The sequence below is a fragment of the Lissotriton vulgaris genome, chromosome 1_2, assembly GCF_964263255.1.
Source record: "Lissotriton vulgaris chromosome 1_2, aLisVul1.2, whole genome shotgun sequence".
Classification (NCBI taxonomy): Eukaryota; Metazoa; Chordata; class Amphibia; order Caudata; family Salamandridae; genus Lissotriton; species Lissotriton vulgaris.
In genome coordinates this window covers 120,401,417-120,428,190 of record NC_141686.1, presented here as the reverse complement: position 1 = coordinate 120,428,190, position 26,774 = coordinate 120,401,417, and the positions used below count along the sequence as shown (strand labels likewise).

The 26,774-nt window shown below is 50.6% G+C and overlaps 1 protein-coding gene across 1 annotated transcript in view; it reads left to right on the top strand.

Annotated features, from left to right (window-relative positions):
• Nucleotides 1-26,774, top strand: part of LOC147734664 (uncharacterized) — a 5,992,067-nt gene that overhangs the window by 4,053,492 nt on the left and 1,911,801 nt on the right. The gene's annotated exons all lie outside the window — the stretch shown is intronic.

Here is a 26,774-nt window from a genome sequence, read left to right as displayed (position 1 = left end):
CCGAGGGTCCCTCGTGACGGCTGCAACCCCGTACCGCACGGATAGACAATCAAGACGAAGACGCCGGAGCATGGCCTCCCTCGACTCCCAGAGACCCTAGGGATCCCGATATCAATGTCTGGCAGAGAACATGCGTTCTGAGGGGGATGAAGATCCGGGGAGCTCCTCCTCGGAAGGGGAGGAAGTAGATGAACAGTCTTTGCACCCATTGGTACTGGAAATAACGGAACTAGAGAAAGAACAGGCGCCAGAAGATGTGGCCTCCCAGGGGGACCCTCTAGACTCCAACTCATGAACTAGGACTGGACTGCTGCCAAGAGATTATGCACCATGCCTGGAGCATGCAAGTGGGACACCCCCTCTATTGCTTTTTTGTTCTGTTTCCTTTCCCACTATTGTTGGATTTTGTTTATTCTGACTTTCCCTTATTGCGATATTTTGTTGGAGTTTGACCCGGATGGTTAAGGGGTACCCATAGGAGTTGGAACCTGTGCGGTAATTTGTTTGAGGGAGACCTCCACCTGCCCTAGAAGTCTACCTCCATGTGTTATCGGCTAGGAGGGGTTTACCGGGGAGGAGGGCGTCGGGTGGGTTGGGAAAGGGAGGGAGTTACAAGGGGATGTGGATTACAAGATGGTTGTTTTATGTTTTGTTTACAGTTTGACTGGCATTAGGCACACAGCTCCATGCTGCTAGACACCCACACCATCATACCAGCCCACATCAACACACTTATTAATACGATATGACAGTGACAGATGCCCATGACGCCTACGGGTGTAGAGAGGGGAAGAGACGCTACCGCCTGCTCACCTGGAACGTAAACGGTCTGGGAGACAAAATAAAACGAGGGCTGGTAACGGCATACATTAAGAGAATAAGTCCCAACATAGTTGGCCTCCAGGAGACCCAACTTAAGGGCACAAAATGTGAATTCCTGGCGCGCAGCCCCTATAAGGTCCTAGCCAATGCGGGATATACATCTGGGTCTAGGGGGGTGGCCATTCTGATCAAAAAATCCCCACCTTTCACCGTGACTCACACTTGGACAGATCCACAGGGGACCTATGTGGGGGTAACGGGGACATGGAGGAGGCAACAGATCACTGTGGTCTCTGTAAATGCCCCTCCAAAACTGCAGGCCAGGATGCTGACAGGGATGGTGGAAATAGTACTGAACACGCCTGATTCACTACATATTATAGCAGGTGACTTTAATGGAGTCATGGCCACCTCCCTGGACCGGTCAGGTACCCGACTAGATGGTTCACACACAACACCTTTGGCCAGACTCATGGGCACACTGGGTTTGACGGATGTCTGGAGATGGCTGCATCCTGATGCGAGAACCTACTCGTACTACTCGGGGGCACACAATGTGTATTACTACGTCTTCCTTCCCCGACATGCCATAGGGTCCGACGATGAGGCTGACTATATGGCACGAGGTATCTCGGACCACTCACCGCTACTGGCTCGATTGGGGGTGGGACCGAGACCGCAGGCGGGGGCTGGAGGTTGACATCATGGGACCTGCAGAACCATGCAATACTTCAGGGCCTTCGGGCCGACACTAAGGTCTACTTTGCCGAGAATACAGGCTCGGTGCAGTCCGGAGTCATCTTATGGGAGGCCTACAAGATAGTACTCCGAAATAGGGCGCAGAATAGGGTATCGTGGGAAAAAAGGAAAGCCCATGAGGAGCATTAGGTACACTGGAAACTAAAGTTCTAGGATTAGAGCGACAACACTTGATAGATAGAGATGCACAGGTGCTTCAGCATCTGCTTGATACCCAGCAACAGTACAGGGATCTGGCCACCAATGAAGCGAAAGTACAGGCACTTGCCACCCTGCACAGACTGTGCGATGTCGGAGACAAGTCCGGTAAGCTCCTAGCCTGGTTGAGCCACATACAGGGGACTCACGGTGGATAGAAGGCGAGACTGATAAGTCGGGACGCATACACAGGGGAGACACCCAGATATCCCACTCGTTCGCCTCCTACTTTAGGGACTTCTATGCGGCCCAGGACTTGGGTGACGCAAACGATATTGCGGCTTATTTGGATGAGATCCACACCCCAGTGCTAACTAAGGAGGACAATGACGCCCTGGACGTCGATATCTCGGCCTCAGAATTGATAAAGGCGATAACTAGGCTTTAGGCTTTTGTCTCCCTGCCGAGTTCTTTAAGAAAGGGGCGGACCTCCTAATACCCCACCTTCTGGCCCTATATGGGGATGCAACCCAAGAGGGTGAGCTCCCGGCAGACCTCAGAATGGCCACGATCGTGCCTATATATAAACAGGGCAGACCGTCAGATGCCTGCGAGTTGTATAGACCGATCTCTCTCCTCAATATAGAGGCCAAGTTATTGGCCACGGTTCTGGCCCTTCGATTACGTCAGGTGATTTCGGGATTGGTTCACCAGGACCAAACAGGATTTCTGCCGGATAGGGCAACGAGGCAAAATCTCTGGCGAACCCACAATTGGCTCATGAGGTGAAACAGAGGGAGGACCCACATATGTTCCTTTCCTTAGATGCCAAGATGGCGTTTGATGCTGTCCACTGGCCCTTTTTGGAGGCGACGCTGATTAAGTTGGGGGTGGGCCCCAACTTTTGCAGATGGGTGGGCCTACTATATACAGATCTGAGAGCTCGGGTACTAGTGAACGGGGTGTTGTCAGAGGACTTCCCCGTCCGAAGGGGGACCCAACAGGGATTCCCCCTGTCCCCACTGCTGTTCGCCCTCACGATTGAAATAGTAGCGTGTAATATCCGTCAGGTGGAGGGAGTGCATGGCTTCTGCATGGCGCGGGAGGACCTGCAGGAGGAGAAGATTTCGCTCTATGTGGATGACATTCTTCTATATGTGACGCAACCAACAACTACGATCCCTGCACTATTTGAACTCCTGGATAGGTATGGTTCCTTCGCGGGCTATAAGATAAATTGGCACAAATCAATCCTATACAGCCCACACCCGGAAGCAGAACGGCCCTCGCTTCCGGGAGCCCTACAGACTACGCAATCTGGCTTCAAATATCTAGGAATATACTTGACTACTGACAAACAAGTCTCCTATCAAAAAAAATATACTCCGAGTAATCCAGAACTTTGTAGAAGACGCCCTCCGCTGGAAGTCCTTGCCTTTAACGATACTAGGTCAAGCGGCAATGTTAAAAATGATCACGTTGCCACGCTTTCTGTATGCTTTGCAGAACGAATACTCCCCACTACCGCGAGAGACGTTCACAACAATTAATGCTGAACTGCGAGCTCTTCTCACTCACTCACGGACTGGGATCCGTGAGTGCGTGGATAGGGGCGAGGAGGCCATGTTGGTCCTCCTCGACCTATCCGCCGCTTTTGACACGGTTTCATATAAGATTCTTCTAGATCGTCTGAGTCAAGCTGGAATTGGTGGCCCTGTACTGTCCTGGATTGAGTCATTCCTTATGGGAAGATCTCAGAAGGTGGTTCTCAGGCCTTTTAAATCAGAGGGTAAACCCCTTCTTTGTGGGGTCCCACAGGGCTCCGCCCTGAGCCCTCTGTTTTTTAATGTTTATCTTGCACCTTTGGCTAGAGTGGTGGAGTCCTGTGGGGTCAGAGTGATCTCATACGCTGATGATACTCAGCTGGTATTTTCTTTTAGAGATCACTCTGACTCCACCTTTGCCAACTTCCGCCATTGTCTGGGCAATATCTGCGCCAACCACCTTAGGCTTAATACCGATAAGACAGAGGTTTTATTTTTTAACCAGAAAACTCTGTTGTCCCCTAGTCTGTGGTGGCCCACAGTGCTTAACTCCCCGCCCACTCCTGTACAATCAGCACGTAACCTTGGCTTTCAGTTTGATGATTCCCTCTCCTGTAAAGCCCAAATTAACAAGGTCACTTCAGCTTGCTTTGCGAAACTTCGTATGATCAAAAAGATCTTCCCATACCTCCACTTAGATGCCCGCAGAACCATCACTCAGGCTCTCATTACATCTCACCTGGATTACGCCAACAGCTTGTACGCCGGTGCCCCTCAATATCTGATTGAACGTCTTCAGATTGTGCAAAATGCGGCAGCAAGTCTGATTGGCAATATCCCTTATCGGCAGTCGGTTGCTTCCTACTGCAAACAACTACACTGGCTTCCTATCGCAAGCCGCATTCAATTCAAGATCCTTACCCTAGCCTTCCGTGCTCTTAACGGTCTTGGTCCAGGACACTTGAAAAAGTGAGTGGTAGTATCTCAATCAGTCAGATCACTGAGATCTAACAGTTTACGCCTCCTGATTATGCCACGCTTCCGACGATCCAGAATGGGCGGCAGAGGGTTTGGCGTAATGACTGCCAAACTCTGGAACAGCCTCCCACTTGACCTTAGGTTCTGCCCGTCTGAATCCCTCTTTCGTAGTAAATTAAAAATGTGGCTGTTCTCCAGGTCATGAACTTAGTCCTGAACTTGTCTTGATTCTTTTCTTTACTCCTGAGCTTTCTGTCTTAGCGTCGGGACACCCCTTCGGGGGTAGCCGTGCGCTGTATAAGCTACTTAAATAAATAAATTCTCTGGCTAGGGAAACAACCGAGAATAGCCCTAGCTACCCTCCAATGAAACCAATATAATGGGGGGTTCTCCCTGCCAGATGTGGAGGCCTATTATTGGGCAGAGCATCTCTCACTAATAAATGATTGGCTGCAAGCACCGGCGGATCACCTGACAGACAGATTAGAGAGGGCCTCCATGGCACATCGCACTAGCCTGCACTATCTATACGGGGGAATAGGGAGGCGATGGTTGCTGCCGGCCACACAGCTCACTATAGATGTATGGGACAGGGCGACAAGGATGATGGGGTGGGCACATAAGCCGACCAAACAGACACTGATTTGGACCTGTACTTGGTTAACAGGATTACACAAGCTCGCCGGTGGGATAACATAGGGATCTCTCAACATTGGGGAACCTAGTGAGAGGGGGGAATTTTAGGACCTCTGAATCCCTGAGGGCGGAATATGGACTTACCCCAGCACAGTTCTTTAAATATGCACGCCTGAGCCATGCTTGGAAGGCCGAGGCGGCGCTGACATCGCCATTACCTGAGTATACCCCCCTGGAGGGTCTTCTGTTACAAGAACAGGTTCCCAATAAACTGGTGTCCTTGACGTATAAAACTTTGATAAATAATACACCGGCCGGACTAGGGTAGCTGAGGGCAGCCTGGGAGCAGAATGTGGGCGACATGGACACCATGGTTTGGGAAACGGCCCTGATTCATCACAGGGAGGTTGCGGTTAAGACCCGACTACGCCTCATCCAATATAAAATACTGCATAGAGTCTATTACGACAGGGTCAGAATGCACCGGATAGGGAGGGTTAGTGATCCATCCTGCTTGAGGTGCGGACACCTACAGGGAACCTTTTTTCATACTTTGTGGGAGTGCCCCGAACTCGTATACTAGATGAACTGAGTAAGATCCTGAAGGTGACACTACCGATGGACCCTAAATTTGTGCTACTGGGATTCGCTACCGAAATAGATCTGACCCGCCCACACCTGATTTTTGCACTGCTAGCCTATGTAGTGGCAAAGAGGGACGTGGCACGGGGATGTGGCGCTCGGCTCCCCCCAAACGTGGGAGAATGGCAGAGAGGAATGGATATGTATATGGCGGCAGAGAGAGTGACATATAAAGCCAGGGGTTGACCCAGTACGTTCCACAGGGTCTAGGGGAAATGGAGGCAATATCATTGGTTCGATGGGGGCGTGGCTTGTACGCCGGAGGGAATGGCGGCGTGAGCTCGGAGCTCCGCACCCGATCCCCACAAATATCCTGAAAATCGACGCTCAAAACCCCGCGACAACCCCAGAAAAGAGGGGGCTCTGATGGAGGACGACGGGGGGCACGCGAGGAGACACCAGCGGAGCAGATCGGGGATTATCTGAAGCTGAAACGGAGATTTGTCTTCAACCGCAGCGAAACAAAGACGCTCCTCAAAATGGCGTCCGAGGTGTGAAAACGCAAAGAAAAATTGAAAATACTGTTCGAACACGGCTCTGCCGTTCCTCCTGTTGGACCCGGAGCCCCAAACTTCGACATCACCACAGAGTGAAAATTGGTGACCTGGGGACAGACCAGGGCAGACATTGGACGGGTGGCCTGCCCACCGAGCCCGCCAGTCCGAGTGCACGAGATGGACAAGATGGCGGTGGAATCTGGTCTGTGGAGCCCCGTTGGAGAATAGGGACAGCGGAGCCGATTACTGGAACCGAGCTGCTCAGTAGAGTGATTCACCCGTTGTCTTTGGCCCGCGCGACCAGTAGAGTCCGCAGCGCATTACGGGCCTGAACCGGCCCAGTGAGTTGGGTAGCATCTCAGAAGCGGCATGGAATTGAGAGGAGCAGGGACAACGGTGGCCTCGCACCTAGCCCTCAACATCAGTGGCAAGATCAGGAGCTAAATAGACAATACTAACGACCCTGGAAGAGGGGACGGCGAAGTATGGTGAAGCCGAAGGGGAAAACCGAGGGAGCGACGGCCTCAGACATGGTGGAAGGCTACCTGGCAGGACCCTCGGAGCTGCAGCAGCTACAAACCCGCATATTGGAAGCCATAGCCTCCACACAGGATGCGCTGCAACAAGACATTGCACAAGTGGCCTCGGGACTGGGACTCTTACGAGCGGACCACGACAAACTCAAGGATAGGGTTGAGGACGTGGAGAATACTCTGCAGGATCTGGTGCCCTCGCACAAGACTTTCGAGAGCAAACTAACGGATGCCCTTGATCGGATCCAAGTCCTGGAGAGACGAGCGGAGGATGTGGAAAACAGAAGTCGGCGAAGCAACGTTCGTATCGTGGAAAAAGAGGAGGGGGAGGATATGGTGGAGTTTCTTGAGACTTGGCTCAGCTCCGTAGTGGCACCGGAGGGCCTATCATCCTTTTTCGCTCTAGAACAAGCGCATCGGGTTCCTTCAGGACCGCTGAAACCCGGTCTACCCCCAAGGCCGATTATTGCTAAACTATTGAAAATTGAAATTGAAAATTGCACTTATATAGCGCTATCTACCCGGAGGCCTCGTAGCGCTTGTGACTGAAAGCTTAGTTAACGCAGGCTCGGGCAGATCAGCAGAGTTTAGCATACAAGTGGGTTTTCAGAGCTTTCCTGAAGGCGAGATGATTAGTGGTTTCTCGCAGGGGAAAAGGAAGAGTGTTCCAAAGTTTAGCCGCAGTGTGTGAAAAAGAGCGGCCTCCCCAGCGGGCTTTCTTGATTCTAGTCAAGGTAGCCAGTTGGAGGGTCCCGGATCGGAGGGCGCGGGGTGGAACATAAGGAGTGACCAGGGGCTGTAAGATTGCAGGGCCTTGGCGATAGAAGGCTTTGTGTAGAATACACATGGCCTTGAATTGAACTCTGGCCGCTATGGGGAGCCAGTGAAGTTCCCTTAGGGCATTCCTTGCTGACTGCCAGCGAGGGAGATTGTAGAGCAGCCGGGCCGCACTGTTTTGGGCGACTTGGAGCTTCTGGGTGACAAAGGATGGGGCTCCCATATAGAGGGCATTCCCATAGTCCAGGCGAGATAGTACGAGGGCCTGGACCAGGATCCTCCTTGCTTGAAATGGAAGCAGAGGGAGCACCTTCCGCAGCATCCTCATCAATCCAAAACAGGTAGCGGCTGTTTTTATGGCCTGGGCTGAGAAGTTCAGGGCGGTGTCAAGCCAGATCCCCAAGCTTTTTATTTGGGGCTTGGGGGCAGGAGGTGGGCCCAAACATGGTGGCCAGATGGATGCGAAGACAGAGGGCGAAGGATTACCCAGTAGCATGACATCTGTCTTCTCCCCATTTAGTTTTAAACAGGAAGATTGCATCCATCTGGCAACAGCCTCTAGACAGGGGCCTAAGGTGTTGGACGATCCCTCCGAGTGGTCTAACGAGACCACCAGTTGGGTATCGTCTGCGTAGGTGACAATACGCACACCGAAGGGTTGGACTATCCTGTCTAGGGGTTCCATGTAGGTGTTAAACAGGGTGGGGCTCAGGGATGAGCCCTGAGGAACCCCACACCTGAGTGGGTGTTTAGGTGACACCACCTCGCCCTCGAAAACCTGGAAAAAGCGGTCGGCCAGGAAGGAAGTCAGCCATTCCAGGGCCGCGCCCGACACGCCCATGTCCGCCAGACGTTGAAGTAGCGTGACATGGTTTACCGTGTCGAACGCGGCGCTGAGGTCTAATAAGATAATGGCGACTTTTCCTCCCCGGTCTAACACCGCTCTTGCCTCCTCTGTTACCGCCAGAAGGGCGGTTTCAGTCCCATGTAAAGGGCGAAACCCTGTCTGGGAGGCACGTAGAAGGCTATTTGATTCCAAATAGCTCATCAAGGTGTTGTTTACGTGCCTCTCCAGCAGTTTGCTTAGCCAGGGAAGCAAGGAGACAGGACGGTAATTCGCCAAGTTGGACTGGTCAAGATTGGGCTTCTTCAACAAAGCCCTCACCATCGCACATTTCCATGAAGGAGGTGTGAGAAGTTGGCCCGATATGCAACGTTCGCTATTCTAGCGACCGCTATGTATCGTTCCAACGACCCTTATGGTGTTTGGTTGTAAGTCAACCTATAGACCAGCTATCCTAGTAGCGTGGATACGAGCAGTCTAAGGCTAAAGGCTCGAGAGGGCGTGTTAAGCCAGCTGTTTACCACACATGTACCCCTTGAACACCCAGTGAAAGGACACCACACAAGTGTTATGAAAATAAACAGTATATTTATTAAGAATCACAACAGCCCTGTACTCTTTATGAGGACAGGGTACTTAGCACAAACCAAATCTCTTTAGCAAATACTTTAAGTGCACAGTTAAAACAAGTGTCCGAGGACACGGAAAGGTTAAGGCAAGTCGGAAGCGAGGGACTCGGGACCCTAGAGTAAGGAGGCTATGCAGGCACTGAAATGCCGAGTTACCTAGCCACGAGGGCTGCGGCTGCACAAGTCTTACAGGCGTCGGGGTCTTCGCTGACGAGCCAGGAGCCGGAAGAAAAGGAGTTGCTGGCCGGCGACCAGTGCTGAATAGTTCGTAGAGATCCAAGCCTGGATCGGAGATTGATGAAACCTGAAAGCAGAGGGGACCAAGTTCGTACTACTAGCCAGTAGTCAGAGGGTACCAGGAAGGCACCGGTTGGCCGTCACCTCGACCAGGTGAGTGGGCGACGCTAGGCTCTGCAGTCTCACGGACCAGGAGGCGTTGTCGGCGACCACGGTGGAGGTGCGAGCTGTCCCACGACGGATGTCGCTGTCGGCGTCTTGAGTGGACCAGGAGGGTCCGGGGTGCTTCTCGAAAAGATGGAAGCAAGGGCCAGTCTGGAGCAACCAGACCGGCAGTGATGATTCTCGGATGTCGTCACAGAAGGACACAAGCCAGCGGCTAGTGACCAGACAACGTGCTGAGCAGCGAGCAGAAGGGCCCCACGCAGATCGTGGAGATGCTGGGAGACTGCACTTCGGTGCTGGAGCGGCTCAGGGTCGGGGCTTCTCGGACCCCAGAGCACTCACCAGAGAGTTACCTCGATGGTCGTGCTGGTTTTTAAGAGCGTGCAGGTTCTGATGATGGCCGGTCCCTCGAGGTCTCGTCGCACCCACAGATCACAGCTGAGCTGATGACGTGGGTAGAGGTCAGAGGTGCCAGGGAAGCCGGTTCTCGTCGAGCTGGGCCGTCGGATTCCTTGAGGAAGGACTTACAGCAAACCGCAGAGTTCTTAGATGGTGCCTGCTGATGCAGGGTGACTACTCCTTAGCCACAAGGGAGAAATCTTGAGAAGAGTCTTGAAGTCCTTTCGTAGAAAGTATTCTTGATTCAAAGATGATCTAATTTGGAAGGGTCCCCGCTCCGGCCTTTATCCTAAAGAAAGGGGTGGGTACATGACTAGGTCCTGCCCTAAGGGTGGGACCAGGAAGGGGGGTAGTTACACCCCTCTCCCCTGCCGGACTTTCCCCAGGCCAGGGCTGTCGCCCCTGGAACTGGTTCTAACCGGCAGATGCGTAGTGAGCACCGGGGTGCCACTCCGCAGTCACCTTCTCGCAAAAGCCCTACCTACCCAGAATACACAAACCCTGTCTGGGACGGTGCGAACACCGCCCTCGACAGGAAACCCTTTGTCCAAGTGCTCCTCGCTGGAAGGACTCCCAGCAGCAGGAGGTCAGACTCGTGTCTGTGGTGGCAGCGTCCATTTTGTGGAGCTGAGGCTTTCGTTGACTTTAACCGGGGTTCACAGTTACGTACATGTCGTGTCCCTCTAGAAGGGCGGAATGCTAACCTCGTCGCCAGAGTTGGTGAGAGGGCAGCATCCCGATTCGTATGACACCTTACTCGACATGTCTTGATAACGCGACACCGAAGTTACCGATGTGGCACGCGTTATCATGGAACAGCCATTGGATCTTTTCTCCGCAAGCTGCAACCGGCTCGGCTCGGGCCAGAACACAGTTCACGCAAGCCCATGCACTCTGCCTTCAGGATTGTCAAGGCCTGCCATAGGAGTGACTGATAGGAACTCGGGTGTCCATTGTATGGTTAGATATAGAACTACTATACCTAAAGCAAAGGGTGATTACACGACTTCGCCCCAGCTGTCATGCAGCCAGTTGTGTCAAATTTAGGAGGCCAGCCAGGGGTGGCATAATACATGCTGCAGCCCCTGGCGGCCCTGGGTACACTTATGCCCTGAGTTACAGGGTCTGATAAGGTGGCCCAGTACCAATTGGAAATGTACCTAGGGTACATGGAATCCATTTTAAAGAGAGAGCAGTAGGCCTGGGGTCCTGATTGGCAGGGTCCCAGGTCGACTATGTCCAAAACCAGCTAAAACACAGGGCAAAAAGTTGGGGGCAACCATAGTCAGGATGTACCTTCCTACACAACCCCCCCCCAAACGAAAGGAGATAAGGCTATCCTTGTCCAGGTAAGCCTCTATTACCTAAGTGGCCATATAAGGAAGGTCCAGCTCTGGCTTGGTTTCCCCCTGTGTCATGGTCCACTAGGCAACCCCTCACCCTAAGGGTATCTGAGGGTCTCCACCATAGGGAATCTCTGTCTCTGGTGTGTCTTGGGAAAGAAGAAGGCTGATGCTGGGATGGAGTACTGAAGTGAGGCTCCTCTACCTTTGGGCTCAACTTCCTCCAATCACCATTCATCATGTGCGCCTTTCTTTCTTTAGCTGAGATGCACTGAGCTCTCAGGGTCAGTCTCTGGCTACCTAAAGCTGGAGGCTGAGTCCCTCTGTTTGGCTTACTGGAGGGACAGGTCAGGTCTGGGGTTTTTAGGCCCCATGTTTGGCTGTGCCCAACAGTGTCCAGCTGTGGGAGTTCCCTAACTACTTTTAAGGGGGATCCCTCAGGAGTCTGTTTTATTTTCACTTGGCTAGGTTTACTAGCTTCAGTGATCCTAATCTGCTGATTAAGGGGTTCTTTCGGACAGGGGGCCCTTTTGGGTCCACCACTGGCCTCCCTGATCTCTTCAGCCCTGGGCTGACTGAGGCAGGGTAGAGAGGTGCAGGTTACCTGCTCCAGACTGGGTCCCACCTGGGAAGGGTCCACTGCCATCAGGGGCTCTGCCAGGCTAGGCCTGACTACCTCTGGGGCAGTTCCTTCAACAGGGGTAGAGTCAGTTCCCTGAGGAGGCTGGCTCTCACCTAGTGTCTGGGAGGGGGAAGACTCTTCTTCCTCCTCAATGCTCTCTGTTTGAGTGGAGGCTGAGACCATTTCAACCTTGCCAACCTTTTCAGGAGGGCACTCAGTCTGTGTTTGGGCTGTGACTGTCACAGCCCTCCTATCCTGTTCTGGAAAGTCTGTCTGAGCCTGGGCAGTGGCTACCACTGCCCTTCCAACCTTTTCAGGGAGGAATGGTGCTTGGACTGGGGCTGCAGCTATTACTGCCCCACTAACCTGTCTGGATAGGCCTATCATTCTGGAATGAGTTTCTTGTTCCACCTCAGCCCATGCTGAGAGTTCCAGGTCGTTCCCCAGTAAGCAATCTACAGGTAGGTTATCTGTCACTGCCACTCTCATGGGCCCTGTGACATTACCCCAGCTGAGCTTGACTACTGCCATGGGATGCCTTCTCTTCATTCCATGAATGTCCGTCACCTGATAAGTAAAACCAGGGGTCAGTTGAGCAGAGGGGACCAGATGGTCACTCACCATGGTGAGGCTGGCCCCTGTGTCTCTGAATGCCTCAACTTTCTGACCATTCACTAAAACTTCTTGTCGATACTTTCCCAAAATGTGGGGTCCAGTAGCGAAGTTGGCAAACCCCATGCCAGTCTCACAGACAAGAGTGTGGTCAGGGAACCTGGCTAAGCCATAGTCCTCCTGATTGCCCAAAGTAATGCCCACCACATTCTTGGGGGCACTCCCACCACCTGGGGGATTACCACTAGTGGTAACAGGAGGTCTGGGAGTGTTACTTGGGGGTATGTTTTCCTTATTGCTATTTTTAGGGCACTTGGCATCACTTTTGTAATGGCCCACCTGTTTACAGGTATGGCAATAAGGTTTCTTCTGTTCTGAAGGAGTGTTCTGGGACCCACCACCCTTGTTGGAGTTTTGGGGCCCTTGGGAAGTCTTCTCTGTGGATTTATCCCCACCCTTCTCTTGAGGCTTGGTCGATTCCTTTTTCTGGTCACCACCCTGGTTTTTAGGCCTAACCCTGGTTCTGACCCATTTGTCTGCCCTCTTACCCAATTCCTGTGGAGAGGTCAGATCAGAGTCTACCAGGTGCTGGTGTAATAACTGGTTCTGACAATTATTTAATATTTGCTCCCTTATAATTAGATTATACAATCCTTTAAAATCAGTAACCTTACTACCCAGTAGCCAGCCTTCAAAAGCCTTAGTGGCACAATCGACAAAGTCAGACCAATCTTGAGACTGCGTTTTCGGGGTATCCCTGAACAGCACCCTGTACTGCTCAGTGGTTAGGCCGAACCCTTCAACGAGTGTATTTTTCAAGACTTGGTAATTGTTCGCATCCTCCACCCTTGTGGTGAGGAGCTTGTCTCTTCCTTTTCCTTCAAAGGAGAGCCACAAGATAGCTGCCCACTGACTCTGGGGAACGCCTTGCACAGTGCAGGCCCTCTCCAAAGCAGTAATCCATTTGTGGATGTCGTCCCCTTGTTTAAAGGGGGGCACTATCTTCCCAAGGTGTTTCGTATCGAAACTCTTTTCCCTATTACTAGGTACATTGCTGCCACCAGTGGGGATTGCCCCACTTAACTGTTGCTCTCTAGCGAAAGCAAGCTTTTCCTTGGCCAGGGCAAGTTCTTCCCTTTCGATCCTTAGATTAGCTGCCCTTTCTTTCGCTTCGTACACTCTCCTCTGAGGGGACGTCATCCCTCTTTGAGAAGAGTTGTGAGAGCCGTTGGTATGAAGGGATCTGCCAGAGTCTCTTGACAGAGATCGGGCTCGTCCATTCCCCAGGTTAAGCGGAACCGACAGTAGCGCCGGGGTTCCCCCAGTACCACTATCGTGTCTGCTTAAGTTGGACCGTGTTAGTCTGACGACTTCTACCTGTCCCTTATCTGCCTCGTCCCCAGAGAGATCCTCATCCTCATCCTCCTCCACATCCTCGTTCTCGGTTGCGAGGTGAATGAGGTCAGGATCGTCCCGGGTTCCCTCGAGGGGAGGCATGTCTCCTTCTGGATTAGAAGAGCTACGAAGTTTCTCCGCTCTTCTGGCATCATAAGTCTCCAAGAGACCAATCAGAAAGGACGTTGTGGGGTTAGACCCCTGCTGAATCTTCCGGGAGTGACACAATCGTCTTAACTCCTTGAAGCTCAGCACAGTATATCCTGAAGGGATGACCTGTGGAGGGTCAACTGACACAAGGGGAGACTCAGAGTTTCCTCCTTGGCCCGACATACTGTTTCTAGTGTGGTGTAAGTGATGCACCTACCTACACTATGTGTTTTCCTACTGATCCCTTGCTAAGAGTTGTAGCCAAGGTGTGCTAAGCCTTGAGGAGCTACAACAGCTGGTTCAGTAGAACTCAGAGTATTCTAAGCTTTAGTTATATGTACTAACAGTACTTGCGCGATCTTTCAACAAGATATTCTTAGGATACGTGTGTAAAACAACAGCAAGCTCAAATCCCAACCGCTGCTCACCAATGTGAGAAGTTGGCCCGATATGCAACGTTCGCTATTCTAGCGACCGCTATGTATCGTTCCAACGACCCTTATGGTGTTTGGTTGTAAGTCAACCTATAGACCAGCTATCCTAGTAGCGTGGATACGAGCAGTCTAAGGCTAAAGGCTCGAGAGGGCGTGTTAAGCCAGCTGTTTACCACACATGTACCCCTTGAACACCCAGTGAAAGGACACCACACAAGTGTTATGAAAATAAACAGTATATTTATTAAGAATCACAACAGCCCTGTACTCTTTATGAGGACAGGGTACTTAGCACAAACCAAATCTCTTTAGCAAATACTTTAAGTGCACAGTTAAAACAAGTGTCCGAGGACACGGAAAGGTTAAGGCAAGTCGGAAGCGAGGGACTCGGGACCCTAGAGTAAGGAGGCTATGCAGGCACTGAAATGCCGAGTTACCTAGCCACGAGGGCTGCGGCTGCACAAGTCTTACAGGCGTCGGGGTCTTCGCTGACGAGCCAGGAGCCGGAAGAAAAGGAGTTGCTGGCCGGCGACCAGTGCTGAATAGTTCGTAGAGATCCAAGCCTGGATCGGAGATTGATGAAACCTGAAAGCAGAGGGGACCAAGTTCGTACTACTAGCCAGTAGTCAGAGGGTACCAGGAAGGCACCGGTTGGCCGTCACCTCGACCAGGTGAGTGGGCGACGCTAGGCTCTGCAGTCTCACGGACCAGGAGGCGTTGTCGGCGACCACGGTGGAGGTGCGAGCTGTCCCACGACGGATGTCGCTGTCGGCGTCTTGAGTGGACCAGGAGGGTCCGGGGTGCTTCTCGAAAAGATGGAAGCAAGGGCCAGTCTGGAGCAACCAGACCGGCAGTGATGATTCTCGGATGTCGTCACAGAAGGACACAAGCCAGCGGCTAGTGACCAGACAACGTGCTGAGCAGCGAGCAGAAGGGCCCCACGCAGATCGTGGAGATGCTGGGAGACTGCACTTCGGTGCTGGAGCGGCTCAGGGTCGGGGCTTCTCGGACCCCAGAGCACTCACCAGAGAGTTACCTCGATGGTCGTGCTGGTTTTTAAGAGCGTGCAGGTTCTGATGATGGCCGGTCCCTCGAGGTCTCGTCGCACCCACAGATCACAGCTGAGCTGATGACGTGGGTAGAGGTCAGAGGTGCCAGGGAAGCCGGTTCTCGTCGAGCTGGGCCGTCGGATTCCTTGAGGAAGGACTTACATCAAACCGCAGAGTTCTTAGATGGTGCCTGCTGATGCAGGGTGACTACTCCTTAGCCACAAGGGAGAAATCTTGAGAAGAGTCTTGAAGTCCTTTCGTAGAAAGTATTCTTGATTCAAAGATGATCTAATTTGGAAGGGTCCCCGCTCCGGCCTTTATCCTAAAGAAAGGGGTGGGTACATGACTAGGTCCTGCCCTAAGGGTGGGACCAGGAAGGGGGGTAGTTACACCCCTCTCCCCTGCCGGACTTTCCCCAGGCCAGGGCTGTCGCCCCTGGAACTGGTTCTAACCGGCAGATGCGTAGTGAGCACCGGGGTGCCACTCCGCAGTCACCTTCTCGCAAAAGCCCTACCTACCCAGAATACACAAACCCTGTCTGGGACGGTGCGAACACCGCCCTCGACAGGAAACCCTTTGTCCAAGTGCTCCTCGCTGGAAGGACTCCCAGCAGCAGGAGGTCAGACTCGTGTCTGTGGTGGCAGCGTCCATTTTGTGGAGCTGAGGCTTTCGTTGACTTTAACCGGGGTTCACAGTTACGTACATGTCGTGTCCCTCTAGAAGGGCGGAATGCTAACCTCGTCGCCAGAGTTGGTGAGAGGGCAGCATCCCGATTCGTATGACACCTTACTCGACATGTCTTGATAACGCGACACCGAAGTTACCGATGTGGCACGCGTTATCATGGAACAGCCATTGGATCTTTTCTCCGCAAGCTGCAACCGGCTCGGCTCGGGCCAGAACACAGTTCACGCGAGCCCATGCACTCTGCCTTCAGGATTGTCAAGGCCTGCCATAGGAGTGACTGATAGGAACTCGGGTGTCCATTGTATGGTTAGATATAGAACTACTATACCTAAAGCAAAGGGTGATTACACGACTTCGCCCCAGCTGTCATGCAGCCAGTTGTGTCAAATTTAGGAGGCCAGCCAGGGGTGGCATAATACATGCTGCAGCCCCTGGCGGCCCTGGGTACACTTATGCCCTGAGTTACAGGGTCTGATAAGGTGGCCCAGTACCAATTGGAAATGTACCTAGGGTACATGGAATCCATTTTAAAGAGAGAGCAGTAGGCCTGGGGTCCTGATTGGCAGGGTCCCAGGTCGACTATGTCCAAAACCAGCTAAAACACAGGGCAAAAAGTTGGGGGCAACCATAGTCAGGATGTACCTTCCTACAGGAGGTACGACTTTAGAGGAGATGGAGGTGTTGAGCACGTCCAATATGACCGGGCGAATCACGTCCAAAGCTTTGCTGAGGGTCTGAGGGGGTGCAGGGTCATTAGGGGAGCCAGAGGTACTTTTGGAAATAAGTTTATCTAGGACTGGAATATCCAAGAGTGGGATTGTGCCCAGCCTACAGGGGGCAGAGACCTCAGGGACTGTGGGAATAGGGGGTACCAAATCGTTATTGACAATCCCAAAGGAGGAGTATATAGTCTGGATTTTATCAGAAAAGAAAGCAGCTAAATCATTGCAACGGTTTTGGGCATCGTCCGCAGAGGGGCATTCTGCAGGGGGGGAAATGATTGACTTAACAATTTTAAAAATTTCCCTAGGGGCATTGGCGGCTGTGTTGATTTTGCTACCGTAGAAAGAAGCTTGTGCTACCTTTAATTCCTGTTTATAAAGCCTGATGGCCACTCTGTATTTGTCCTTCCTAAGTTCGGAATAGTCCTGTCTCCAAGCTCTTTCGAGTTTGCGACAGGCTAGTTTCAATGTCTTAAGAGTGGGCGTAAACCATGGGGAAGCTTTAGGTCTTTTCGTGGGGTTGCAAGCCTGTACAGGGAGTACCCTATCAAGTGTGGAGGTGATCCAGTCATCAAAGTTGTTAGCTGCAGTGTAGGCGTTCAGTGTCTTCTTAGGTTTATCTCTAACCAAGGCATCTTCCCAATCCGAAAGGGGAAGAGAGGGCCATTTCCTACCATGATGTTTAACAAGGCCGTGGGTGAGGGGAGGTGGATTTGTACGCCAGGTAAACGGAATTAAGAAATGATCCGTCCACGGTAATGGGATAGGGGGCTCAACTATAAGGACATCAATATTGCTATAAATGTGGTCGAGCAAGTGGCCTCTATTATGGGTTACATAAAACCCCTATCCCTGTCCTTGCACTATAAGGACAGGGACCTTTAACTACAGAGAGCTCGGGACGCCGGCCCGTTTCAGGTGGCGAATAGCAGAGTAACTTTGTACCCAGACTTCACTTATGAGACGCAGCGGCTGCGGGCCTCCTTCCTATCACTCAAAAAAGAGCTCCGGATGGAGGGGATATCATACTCCCTGCTCTTCCCGGCGAAGCTCAGAGTAGTGGTCGATGAGAGGACACACTTCTTTGGTACGGCAGCGGAAGCCTGGGAATGGTGGGATACGTATAAAGCGGGCACTGATGGTGCCAAGGCCTGGGAAGAGAGAGAATGAGAACGAGAACGAGAGAGGGCGAAAATGGGCCTCCGGAAATCGCAGAGATTGCGCAAGGGGAGGCAAGGCACAAAGAAACCGACGGCGACTCAAACGGAGGCAGAGCGGAAAGCAGCGCTTCAGGCAGCAGAGACAATGGCGAGATCTGGAGGCTCCCAATCTAAACAGAACCCGGACACTGAGACTCATGCCTCTGCCTCGGGCTCGGACTCGGACGTATCCGGAATACATGGTTCCAAGGGTCCATTGGTGACGCCACAATCATCGGAGACTATCCTGAACACTTGACTTGCAGCTGGCGGGCGGTGGGCAGCCTCACCAAGAACTTCGCGACCTACAAAGTAAGATGATTGGGGATTGCAAATTGGGTTGCAAGCTTGATATTCATATCGGGGAACAGTCGGGAGTGCGGGGAGGGAGCTCGCACGGTCCCCTTTTGGCCTAGGCCACGCTCCATTGGCCCTTAAGGCACCCACGGTTACGACCGTGTTAAAGCAACACAGTTTGGGGACGTTGCTTAGTTTGGATGGGAACTAATAGTTCAATATTGGGGCCTGTTCTGGGGGGGTGGGGGGTGCACTTTGTTGGGGGTTACTTCCACGATTGGCAATAGAGGGCGCAGAGAAATCTGAGCGATGTAACGATCGGCATTTTCAGGGGAGTTGGGGCGGGGGACGCCATCTGTGAGGGTCTGCAATGTGCTGTACAACAACGATGTGATTTTCGGGACAATGGCTAACGTAGGTTTGTTGAAGTGCATGACCTGGAATGTGCGGGGGCGTCACACGATGCAACAGAGGCACAAGGTACACGCCTACTTAATTCGGAGGGGGGTCCACATTGCGCTGCTACAGGAAACTCATCTTACGAAGCAGGAAGGGGCGGCTCGTCAAAGGAGATGGAGGGGCGGGTCTTCCATACATCCTACTCAGCATATGCTAGGGGGACACTAATATGGATCAGGGCGGAGACACCTTTTCAGCCGACACAGCACTTAGTGGACCCAGAGGGGAGATATGTAGTGGTAGAAGGCAAGCTGAGAGGTAGGGATATAACCCTGTGCAGCGTGTATGCCCCAAACACGGAGCAGATGGGCTTCCTGACAGGGTTGTCGGGGACACTGGCACATTTCCTAGCGGGCGCGATGCTGATGGGTGGAGATTTCAACTCCATAGCAGACACGGTCCTAGACAGATTCCACCCACCACTGAGGGACTCCCATGTGCATAGACTCACAAAGGGCAGACGGGAATGGCAAGAGGGATGGGGTCTGATTGATGTATGGAGAGTGCACCACCCAGCGACCCGTGACTATTCACACTTTTCCAGCTTGCATGACCTGCATGTTCGGCTTGATGCGATATTGTGCTCGCGGGATGTATTACCGTCCGTCACCGGATCGGAGTACCTCTCGAGGACAATCTCGGACCATAATCCACTAATGATTAATCTGGCCTGGACGACCGAGATACCCCTAGTGCCGACCTGGAAACTAAGACCGGAGACACTAGAGGACCCGCTATTCCACGTAGCACTGGAGGATGGTATAACTCAATATTTCGTTGATAATGAGGGGACAACATCCACCAGAGCGATGGAATGGGATGCATTTAATGTAGTGGTGCGGGGCCAATGCACAACGAAATATGTGGGAGCAAGAAGGGTGTTGTTGGATGATATCGCTAAAGCAGACTCTAACTTACGCAACGTAGAGAAGAGGCGTCCCAGTCGTCCCGATCTACAGGAAGAGGTTTGCATGGCTAGGGAGGCAGTGGCGGTGGTAGTTGAACGTCTTCGTGCCTTCGACCACCGAGCATATATGCTCAGAGCCCAAGTGGAGGGAGACAAGGCTGGCATACTTTTAGCGTGGCTGGCGGACCCCACTAAGCGATGCTCTCCTATTCTATCACTGGAAGATGGAGAGGGCCGCACCTGTTACTCCCAAAAGGGGATACTGGAAGGTTTTCACCGATACTACGCAGCCCTGTACAGGAGAGGGCAGGAGGACCGCGAGAGCACAATTGAGGCTTTCCTGTCCGGCCTGCAGTTGCCCCAGCTCGATGAGGAATAGGCGAAAGACCTGGGGGGTGACATCACACTGGGAGAGATTAGAGGGGCGATCAAACGAATGGCCCGCAACAAAACGCCAGGATTAGACGGCCTGCCCATTGAATTTTATAGCAAATACATAGACATCCTAGCGCCGAGACTCCAGGTAATATACAAGGAGGCCATGGTAGTGGGCCGCCTTCCACAATCGATGCAGGAGGCACTGTTGATACCGCTCCTGAAGCCGGGTAGAGACAGTGGTAATCCTTCGTCTTACAGGCCGCTGTCCATGCTCACTGCAGACTATAAAATACTGAGTTCCATCTTAGCGGCTAGACTTCTTCAGCATATGCCCGGATTAGTACATGCGGATCAAAACGTTTCATCCCAACTCGGAACACGACAATTAATATTAGGCGGATTGTACGGCTGCTAGAGAGCTCGCAGACAATGTCTAGGGCCCCCCTAGTTCTATCAGTGGACATTGAAAAGGCCTTCGACAGCCTAGAGTGGGACTACCTATACAAGGTTATGGCCCGCTTCGGACTCGGAGAAGGATATATTAAGTGGACGAAGGTACTATACTCGGAGGCGGTGGCAAGAGTACGGATAGGGCCTCTGGTCTCGCAGCAGTATCAGGTGGAGAGGGGCACTCGTCAGGGCTGCTCCTTATCCCCCTTATTGTTTGCGCTGGCGATCGAACCACTGGCTGCTGAAGCTCGGACGGGCAGACACTTCGAGGGTATAGATAGCAGCGACGGTCAACAGTTTATATCACTGTATGCTGACGATTTGCTCTTATTCTTGGAAAACGACTCAACAGCGCTGGAGGGAGCAGAAGGGTTGCTGGGGCGGTATGGTGTAGTCGCTGGCCTGAAGGTCAATTGGGCGAAGACAAGTGTGTTTCCATTACAGAAGGACACCGCTCGTCCTGACCACCGCCCTTCCTTGAACTGGGAGCCGACCTGCCTTAAATACTTAGGAGTGTACATATACCATACCACCGAGGACCTGTTCGAAGGTAACGTTGGGCGGTGTATGCGAGCCCTGAGGGGCAGCATGGCCTTTTGGGCTACGCTCCTGCTATCGGTAGCTGGCCGCATATCCCTGTTGAAAATGGTTGCTCTACCAAGATTATTGTACTACTTCCGGACACTCCCGGTCTGGAACCCCAGTTCCTTCTTCCGTCAACTTAAGTCCCAGGTGACTTCGTTCCTATGGGAGGCAGGCAGATGCAGAGTGGCTCTGGCGACGCTCACCCGTCCCAAGGATGAGGGGGGGCTGGCGGTACCAGATTTTGAAGTGTATTATCTGGCCGCCCAACTTCAAATATTCACACAAGAGGTAGCGAGGGTGTACAGAGGCCCAGTACACGAGGGGGCTAGAGGCACGCCGAGACATGTCCTGACTTATATAACCCTGCAGCAGAAAATCGCCGCCAGTGACTTAACGATGGAACAGCGAACATTCCAACTTTCCTGGAACCGCTCCCAACGACGGGCGGGTCTAAAACACCCATACGCCCCGGAAATTTCCTTGGGCATGCTGACGGCGCTATCCCATGGGGGTGATCGGTCCAGTCTGCAGCGATGGAAGGAGGCGGGTCTACAGGTGGTGGGGGATCTCTACGAGAATGGAACGCTCCTCTCATATCAAGATCTTCTGGACCGCTTTGACCTGCCAAGGGGAGGATTCCTCCTGCATTCAGCGATGATCAGGGCGATGCAGGCGCACTGGGGTGGGGGTCTGGCGGAAGCCGAGACATCTATGGTGTGCCAGTATGCCATGATGGCAGCGGGGACGGTTAAGGCGGTGACTTGCCTATACTCAAGAATGCTCCGTGAGAACCTGTTGCCCCTCACAACGCTAAAGGCTAAATGGGAAACTGACTTGGGGAAAGATATACCTGATACGACCTGGGCCCGGCTGGTACGTCGTGCCCGTAACAGCACGAGGAACACGAGATTTCAACTCATTCATTACTATGTGCTGCACAGGGCCTATATGACCCCAGGCAGGATCAAGAAATACTTTGGGGTGCCAGTCGGAGTGCCCTCGTTGCACAACGGACGGGGCGGAACTGGAACATATGCTGTGGTCCTGCCAGGCCCTCCGGGAGTACTGGCGGGCCATAGGAGAGACCCTGAATGAAGTGACGGAGAGGACCATCGATTTTGACTCGGCGGCCTGCCTTTTGCACTGGTTTCCCCACATGCCCAAGAATAAAAACTCCAGCAAATTTGTAGATATGGGACTGATGATAGCCAAAAGGGAGATAACCAGACAGTGGAAGGCGAAAACGGGTCCAACATACAGGAAATGGTATAATGAATTCCTGAAGTGGGCAGCATGCGACAGCACTCATAGATACCAGCTAGCACGCAGGAACCCTGACCCCGAGCGTTAGAACAAGCAACAGCGTGGGAGGTGTTGGTACAGGCCCTTAGGGACACTATGGTCACAGATGAGGAAGACTCTCTTAGCACACACGGGAACAGCACCCAAACACTAACGGGTGGAACGTAGACTTAATCACTGACAAGCCACGCAACACACTATGGTACACACTACCACGAGACCCTATGAGCGGATGGTGGAGGGGGGAGAAAGGGGGTTGGGGTTGACTTGAGGTGGGATAAGGGGGGGTTAACTGGGGTAGTTAAGTTAGGGCGAAAAAGTAGACATGCACAACTTCATGCGAATAAAATTGATCTGCAACGTTGAAACCAGACGATATTCAGGACACTCGTTTTCTCGTCGCCCGACCTCTGGGTTGTGGGCTCATGGGCTGTGTACATCATACAGGAAAAGGTTGATGCTTGTGAACCATAGAAATGCCATGCTTATGTACATCCTGGTCTGAGCGCTGTATGTCTAAAATAAAAATTATTAAAAAAAAAAAAAATCATGGGTTCGATGCAGGGTTGGGGACTGATTGAGAGGCCACCAAGAACACCAGCCGGGATATCACCCCGGGCCATGGCCTACGGCCCAAGAAGTTAGATATACGGTTACCCCTTTTGGCAGTGGGCAGAGACGGGATTAGGTTGACCAATGGGCTTGGACATGATGACGTTGAATTAATGCATGTAATCTTGGCGCAGTGGGTGTGGGCGGGAGGACGGGGGAGTGTGGGGTGTGCTAGAAAATTAATTGTGCTGTGTCGATTATTTGTGATTTGATTCCAAATGCCAATAAAAACAGTTTAAAAAAAAAGAATTGGGCTCACTCTCCACATGGCATTCAGGAAAGGCATTTACGCCCCACTACTTTTAAATGTCACCAGCCGACACTGATATATGGCACTAGCCGCCACTGATATATATATATATATATATATATATATGTATATATATACATATATATATATGTTCACTGAAAAAACCAAAGGTTTTACACACGTTATAGTTAGGAAGTAGCATTTACAAACCCTATGAAATTCACTGAAAAAACCATAGGTTTGACACATGTTATAGTTAACTGGACATTTTACTCATATAAAACCAATGAAATTCCCCCGTTATAGTTACTTCAGCTAACTATAACTCGCGCGCCCGCAATGCACTGCTGATGACGTCACATATTACATCACTCATGCTTTGAACATTTTAGCTTCTATTTTTCAATGTGTGTATCAAAGGTTATATTACGCTGAGAGGTGGTCAGCCACTCTTTTACAAGGATGATGTCATCAGTGATTTCATCAGTGATGTTATTTCAGATATCATCAGTGATGTAATGAGTGATGTTACTGACCATGTCATAAGTGATATAATATGTGACGTCATCAGCGGTGCATTGCGGGCGCGCGAGTTATAGTTAGCTGAAGTAACTAGAACGGGGGAATTTCATTGGTTTTATATGAGTAAAATGTCCAGTTAACTATAACATGTGTCAAACCTATGGTTTTTTCAGTGAATTTCATAGGTTTTGTAAATGCTACTTCCTAACTATAACGTGTGTAAAACCTTTGGTTTTTTCAGTGAATTTCATAGGTTTTTTTAATGCTACTTCCTAACTATAACGGGTTTAAAACCTATGGTTTTTTCAGTTAATTTCATAGGTTTTTTAAATGCTACTTCCTAACTATAACGTGTTTAAAACCTATGGTTTTTTCAGTGAATATATATATATATAAAATTTCTATGGCAAAATGAAACCCCTCATTTTGTTCCTTTTCAAATTGAATGTATTAAGTGTTACCACTTTACTGCAATCAAGATGACTTCAGGTGTGCCATACTTTTGTCATAAGTAAGACTGTTAGCGTTCTAGTTGTTCTTTAGAACACTCTGGGACATTCTGTCATTGGGCTATAGTTGGGCTACATCTGGCTGATATTTGAGCTACATTTGGGCTCTTTTGTCTCTGGTGGCCATCTTGGGAGACTGCATATCAGAATTTTTTTAATGAAATATAAGAGGATTTGAGAAGTCACTCAAAATGTGCTCTAATTTTTCTTTCTTCAGCACTAATCATAATTTCTATGGCAAAATGAACCCACTCATTTTGTTCCTTTGCAAATTAAATGTTTTAAGTTTTAACACTTTATTCCAATCAAGATGACTTCAGGTGTGCCATACTTTTGTCATAAGTAAGACTGTTAGCGCTCTAGTTGTTCTTTAGAACACTCTGGGACATTCTGTCATTGGGCTATAGTTGGGCTACATCTGGCTGATATTTGGGCTACATTTGGTTTTTTTTGTCTCTGGTGGCCATCTTTGAGCTACATTGGGCTACATTGGGCTACATTTGGGCTCTAACATATATATAGCCCAATGTAGCCCAATATATATTTTTTCAAAGTTAATTTTCTCAGCAACTACTGAACAGATTTACACCATTCAAAGAAAAGCGTAATCTGCGAGCCGCACTCTACATTTCTACCAAATTTCTTATAAATCCATTCAGCCGTTCGAGCTGTAGCCGTGTCTAAACGTCCTATGTAAAATAACATGGGGAAAACACGTTTTGGGACCCCCCTTTTATCTCAGCCCCCACTTGACGAATCCCCCCAAAGTTTCAGGGAAGGAGCGGAGCGGAGCAGGCCATCTTCTTTGAGAAATTCGCAAAGATTCGCCCACCGGCGCAAAAGTTATTCTCAATAGAATGTTGCGGATTTCCTATGGAAACTAGGTCCTAACTACTGTCTTTGGGCTATAGTTGGGCTACATCTGGCTGATATTTGGGCTACATTTGGGCTCTTTTGTCTCTGGTGGCCATCTCGGGAGACTGCATATCAGAATTTTTTTAATGAAATATAAGAGGATTTGAGAAGTCACTCAAAATGTGCCCTAATTTTTCTTTCTTCCGCACTAATCATAATTTCTATGGCAAAATGAACCCCCTAATTTTGTTCCTTTGCAAATTAAATGTTTTAAGTGTTAACACTTTATTCCAATCAAGATGACTTCAGGTGTGCCATACTTTTGTCATGAGTAAGACTGTTAGCACTCTAGTTGTTCTTTAGAACACTCTGGGACATTCTGTCATTGGGCTATAGTTGGGCTACATCTGGCTGATATTTGGGCTACATTTGTTTTTTTTTGTCTCTGGTGGCCATCTTTGGGCTACATTGGGCTACATTTGGGCTCTAACATATATATAGCCCAATGTAGCCCAATATATATTTTTTCAAAGTTAATTTTCTCAGCAACTACTGAACAGATTTACACCATTCAAAGAAAAGCGTAATCTGCGAGCCGCACTCTACATTTCTACCAAATTTCTTATAAATCCATTCAGCCGTTCAAGCTGTAGCCATGTCTAAACGTCCTATGGAAAATAACATGGGGAAAACACGTTTTGGGACCCCCCTTTTATCTCAGCCCCCACTTGACGAATCCCCCCCAAACATTCAGGGAAGGAGCGGAGCGGAGCAGGCCATCTTCTTTGAGAATTTCGCAAAGATTCGTCCACCGGCGCCAAAGTTATTCTCAATAGAATGTTGCAGATTTCCTATGGAAACTAGGTCCTAACTACTGTCATTGGGCTATAGTTGGGCTAAATCTGGCTGATACTTGGGCTACATTTGGGCTCTTTTGTCTCTGGTGGCCATCTTGGGAGACTGCATATCAGAATTTTTTAATGAAATATACGAGGATTTGAGAAGTCACTCAAAATGTGCCCTAACTTTTTCTTTCTTCAGCACTTACCATAATTTCTATGGCAAAATGAACCCCCTCATTTTGTTCCTTTGCAAATTAAATGTTTTAAGTGTTAACACTTTATTCCAATCAAGATGACTTCAGGTGTGCCATACTTTTGTCATAAGTAAGACTGTTAGCACTTTAGTTCTTCTTTAGAACACTCTGGGACATTCTGTCATTGGGCTATAGTTGGGCTACATCTGGCTGATATTTGGGGTACATTTGTTTTTTTTGTCTCTGGTGGCCCTCTTTGGGCTACATTGGGCTACATGGGGCTACATTGGGCTACATTTGGGCTCTAACATATATATAGCCCAATGTAGCCCAATATATATTTTTTCAAAGTTAATTTTCTCAGCAACTACTAAACAGATTTACACCATTCAAAGAAAAGGGTAATCTGCGAGCCAGACTCTACCTTTCTACCAAATTTCTTATAAATCCATTCAGCCGTTCGAGCTGTAGCCGTGTCTAAACGTCCTATGGAAAATAACATGGGGAAAACATGTTTTGGGACCCCCCTTTTTTCTCAGCCCCCACTTGACGAATCCCCCCCAAAGTTTCAGGGAAGGAGCGGAGCAGAGCAGGTCATCTTCTTTGAGAAATTCGCAAAGATTCGTCCACCGGCGCCAAAGTTATTCTCAATAGAATGTTGCGGATTTCCTATGGAAACTAGGTCCTAACTATAACTACCTACTGGCGACTGCCAGTAGGTAATATACATATATATATATATGTCAGTGGTGGCTGGTGCCATTTAACCCTTTCGATGCTGATGACGAGCTCAGCTCGT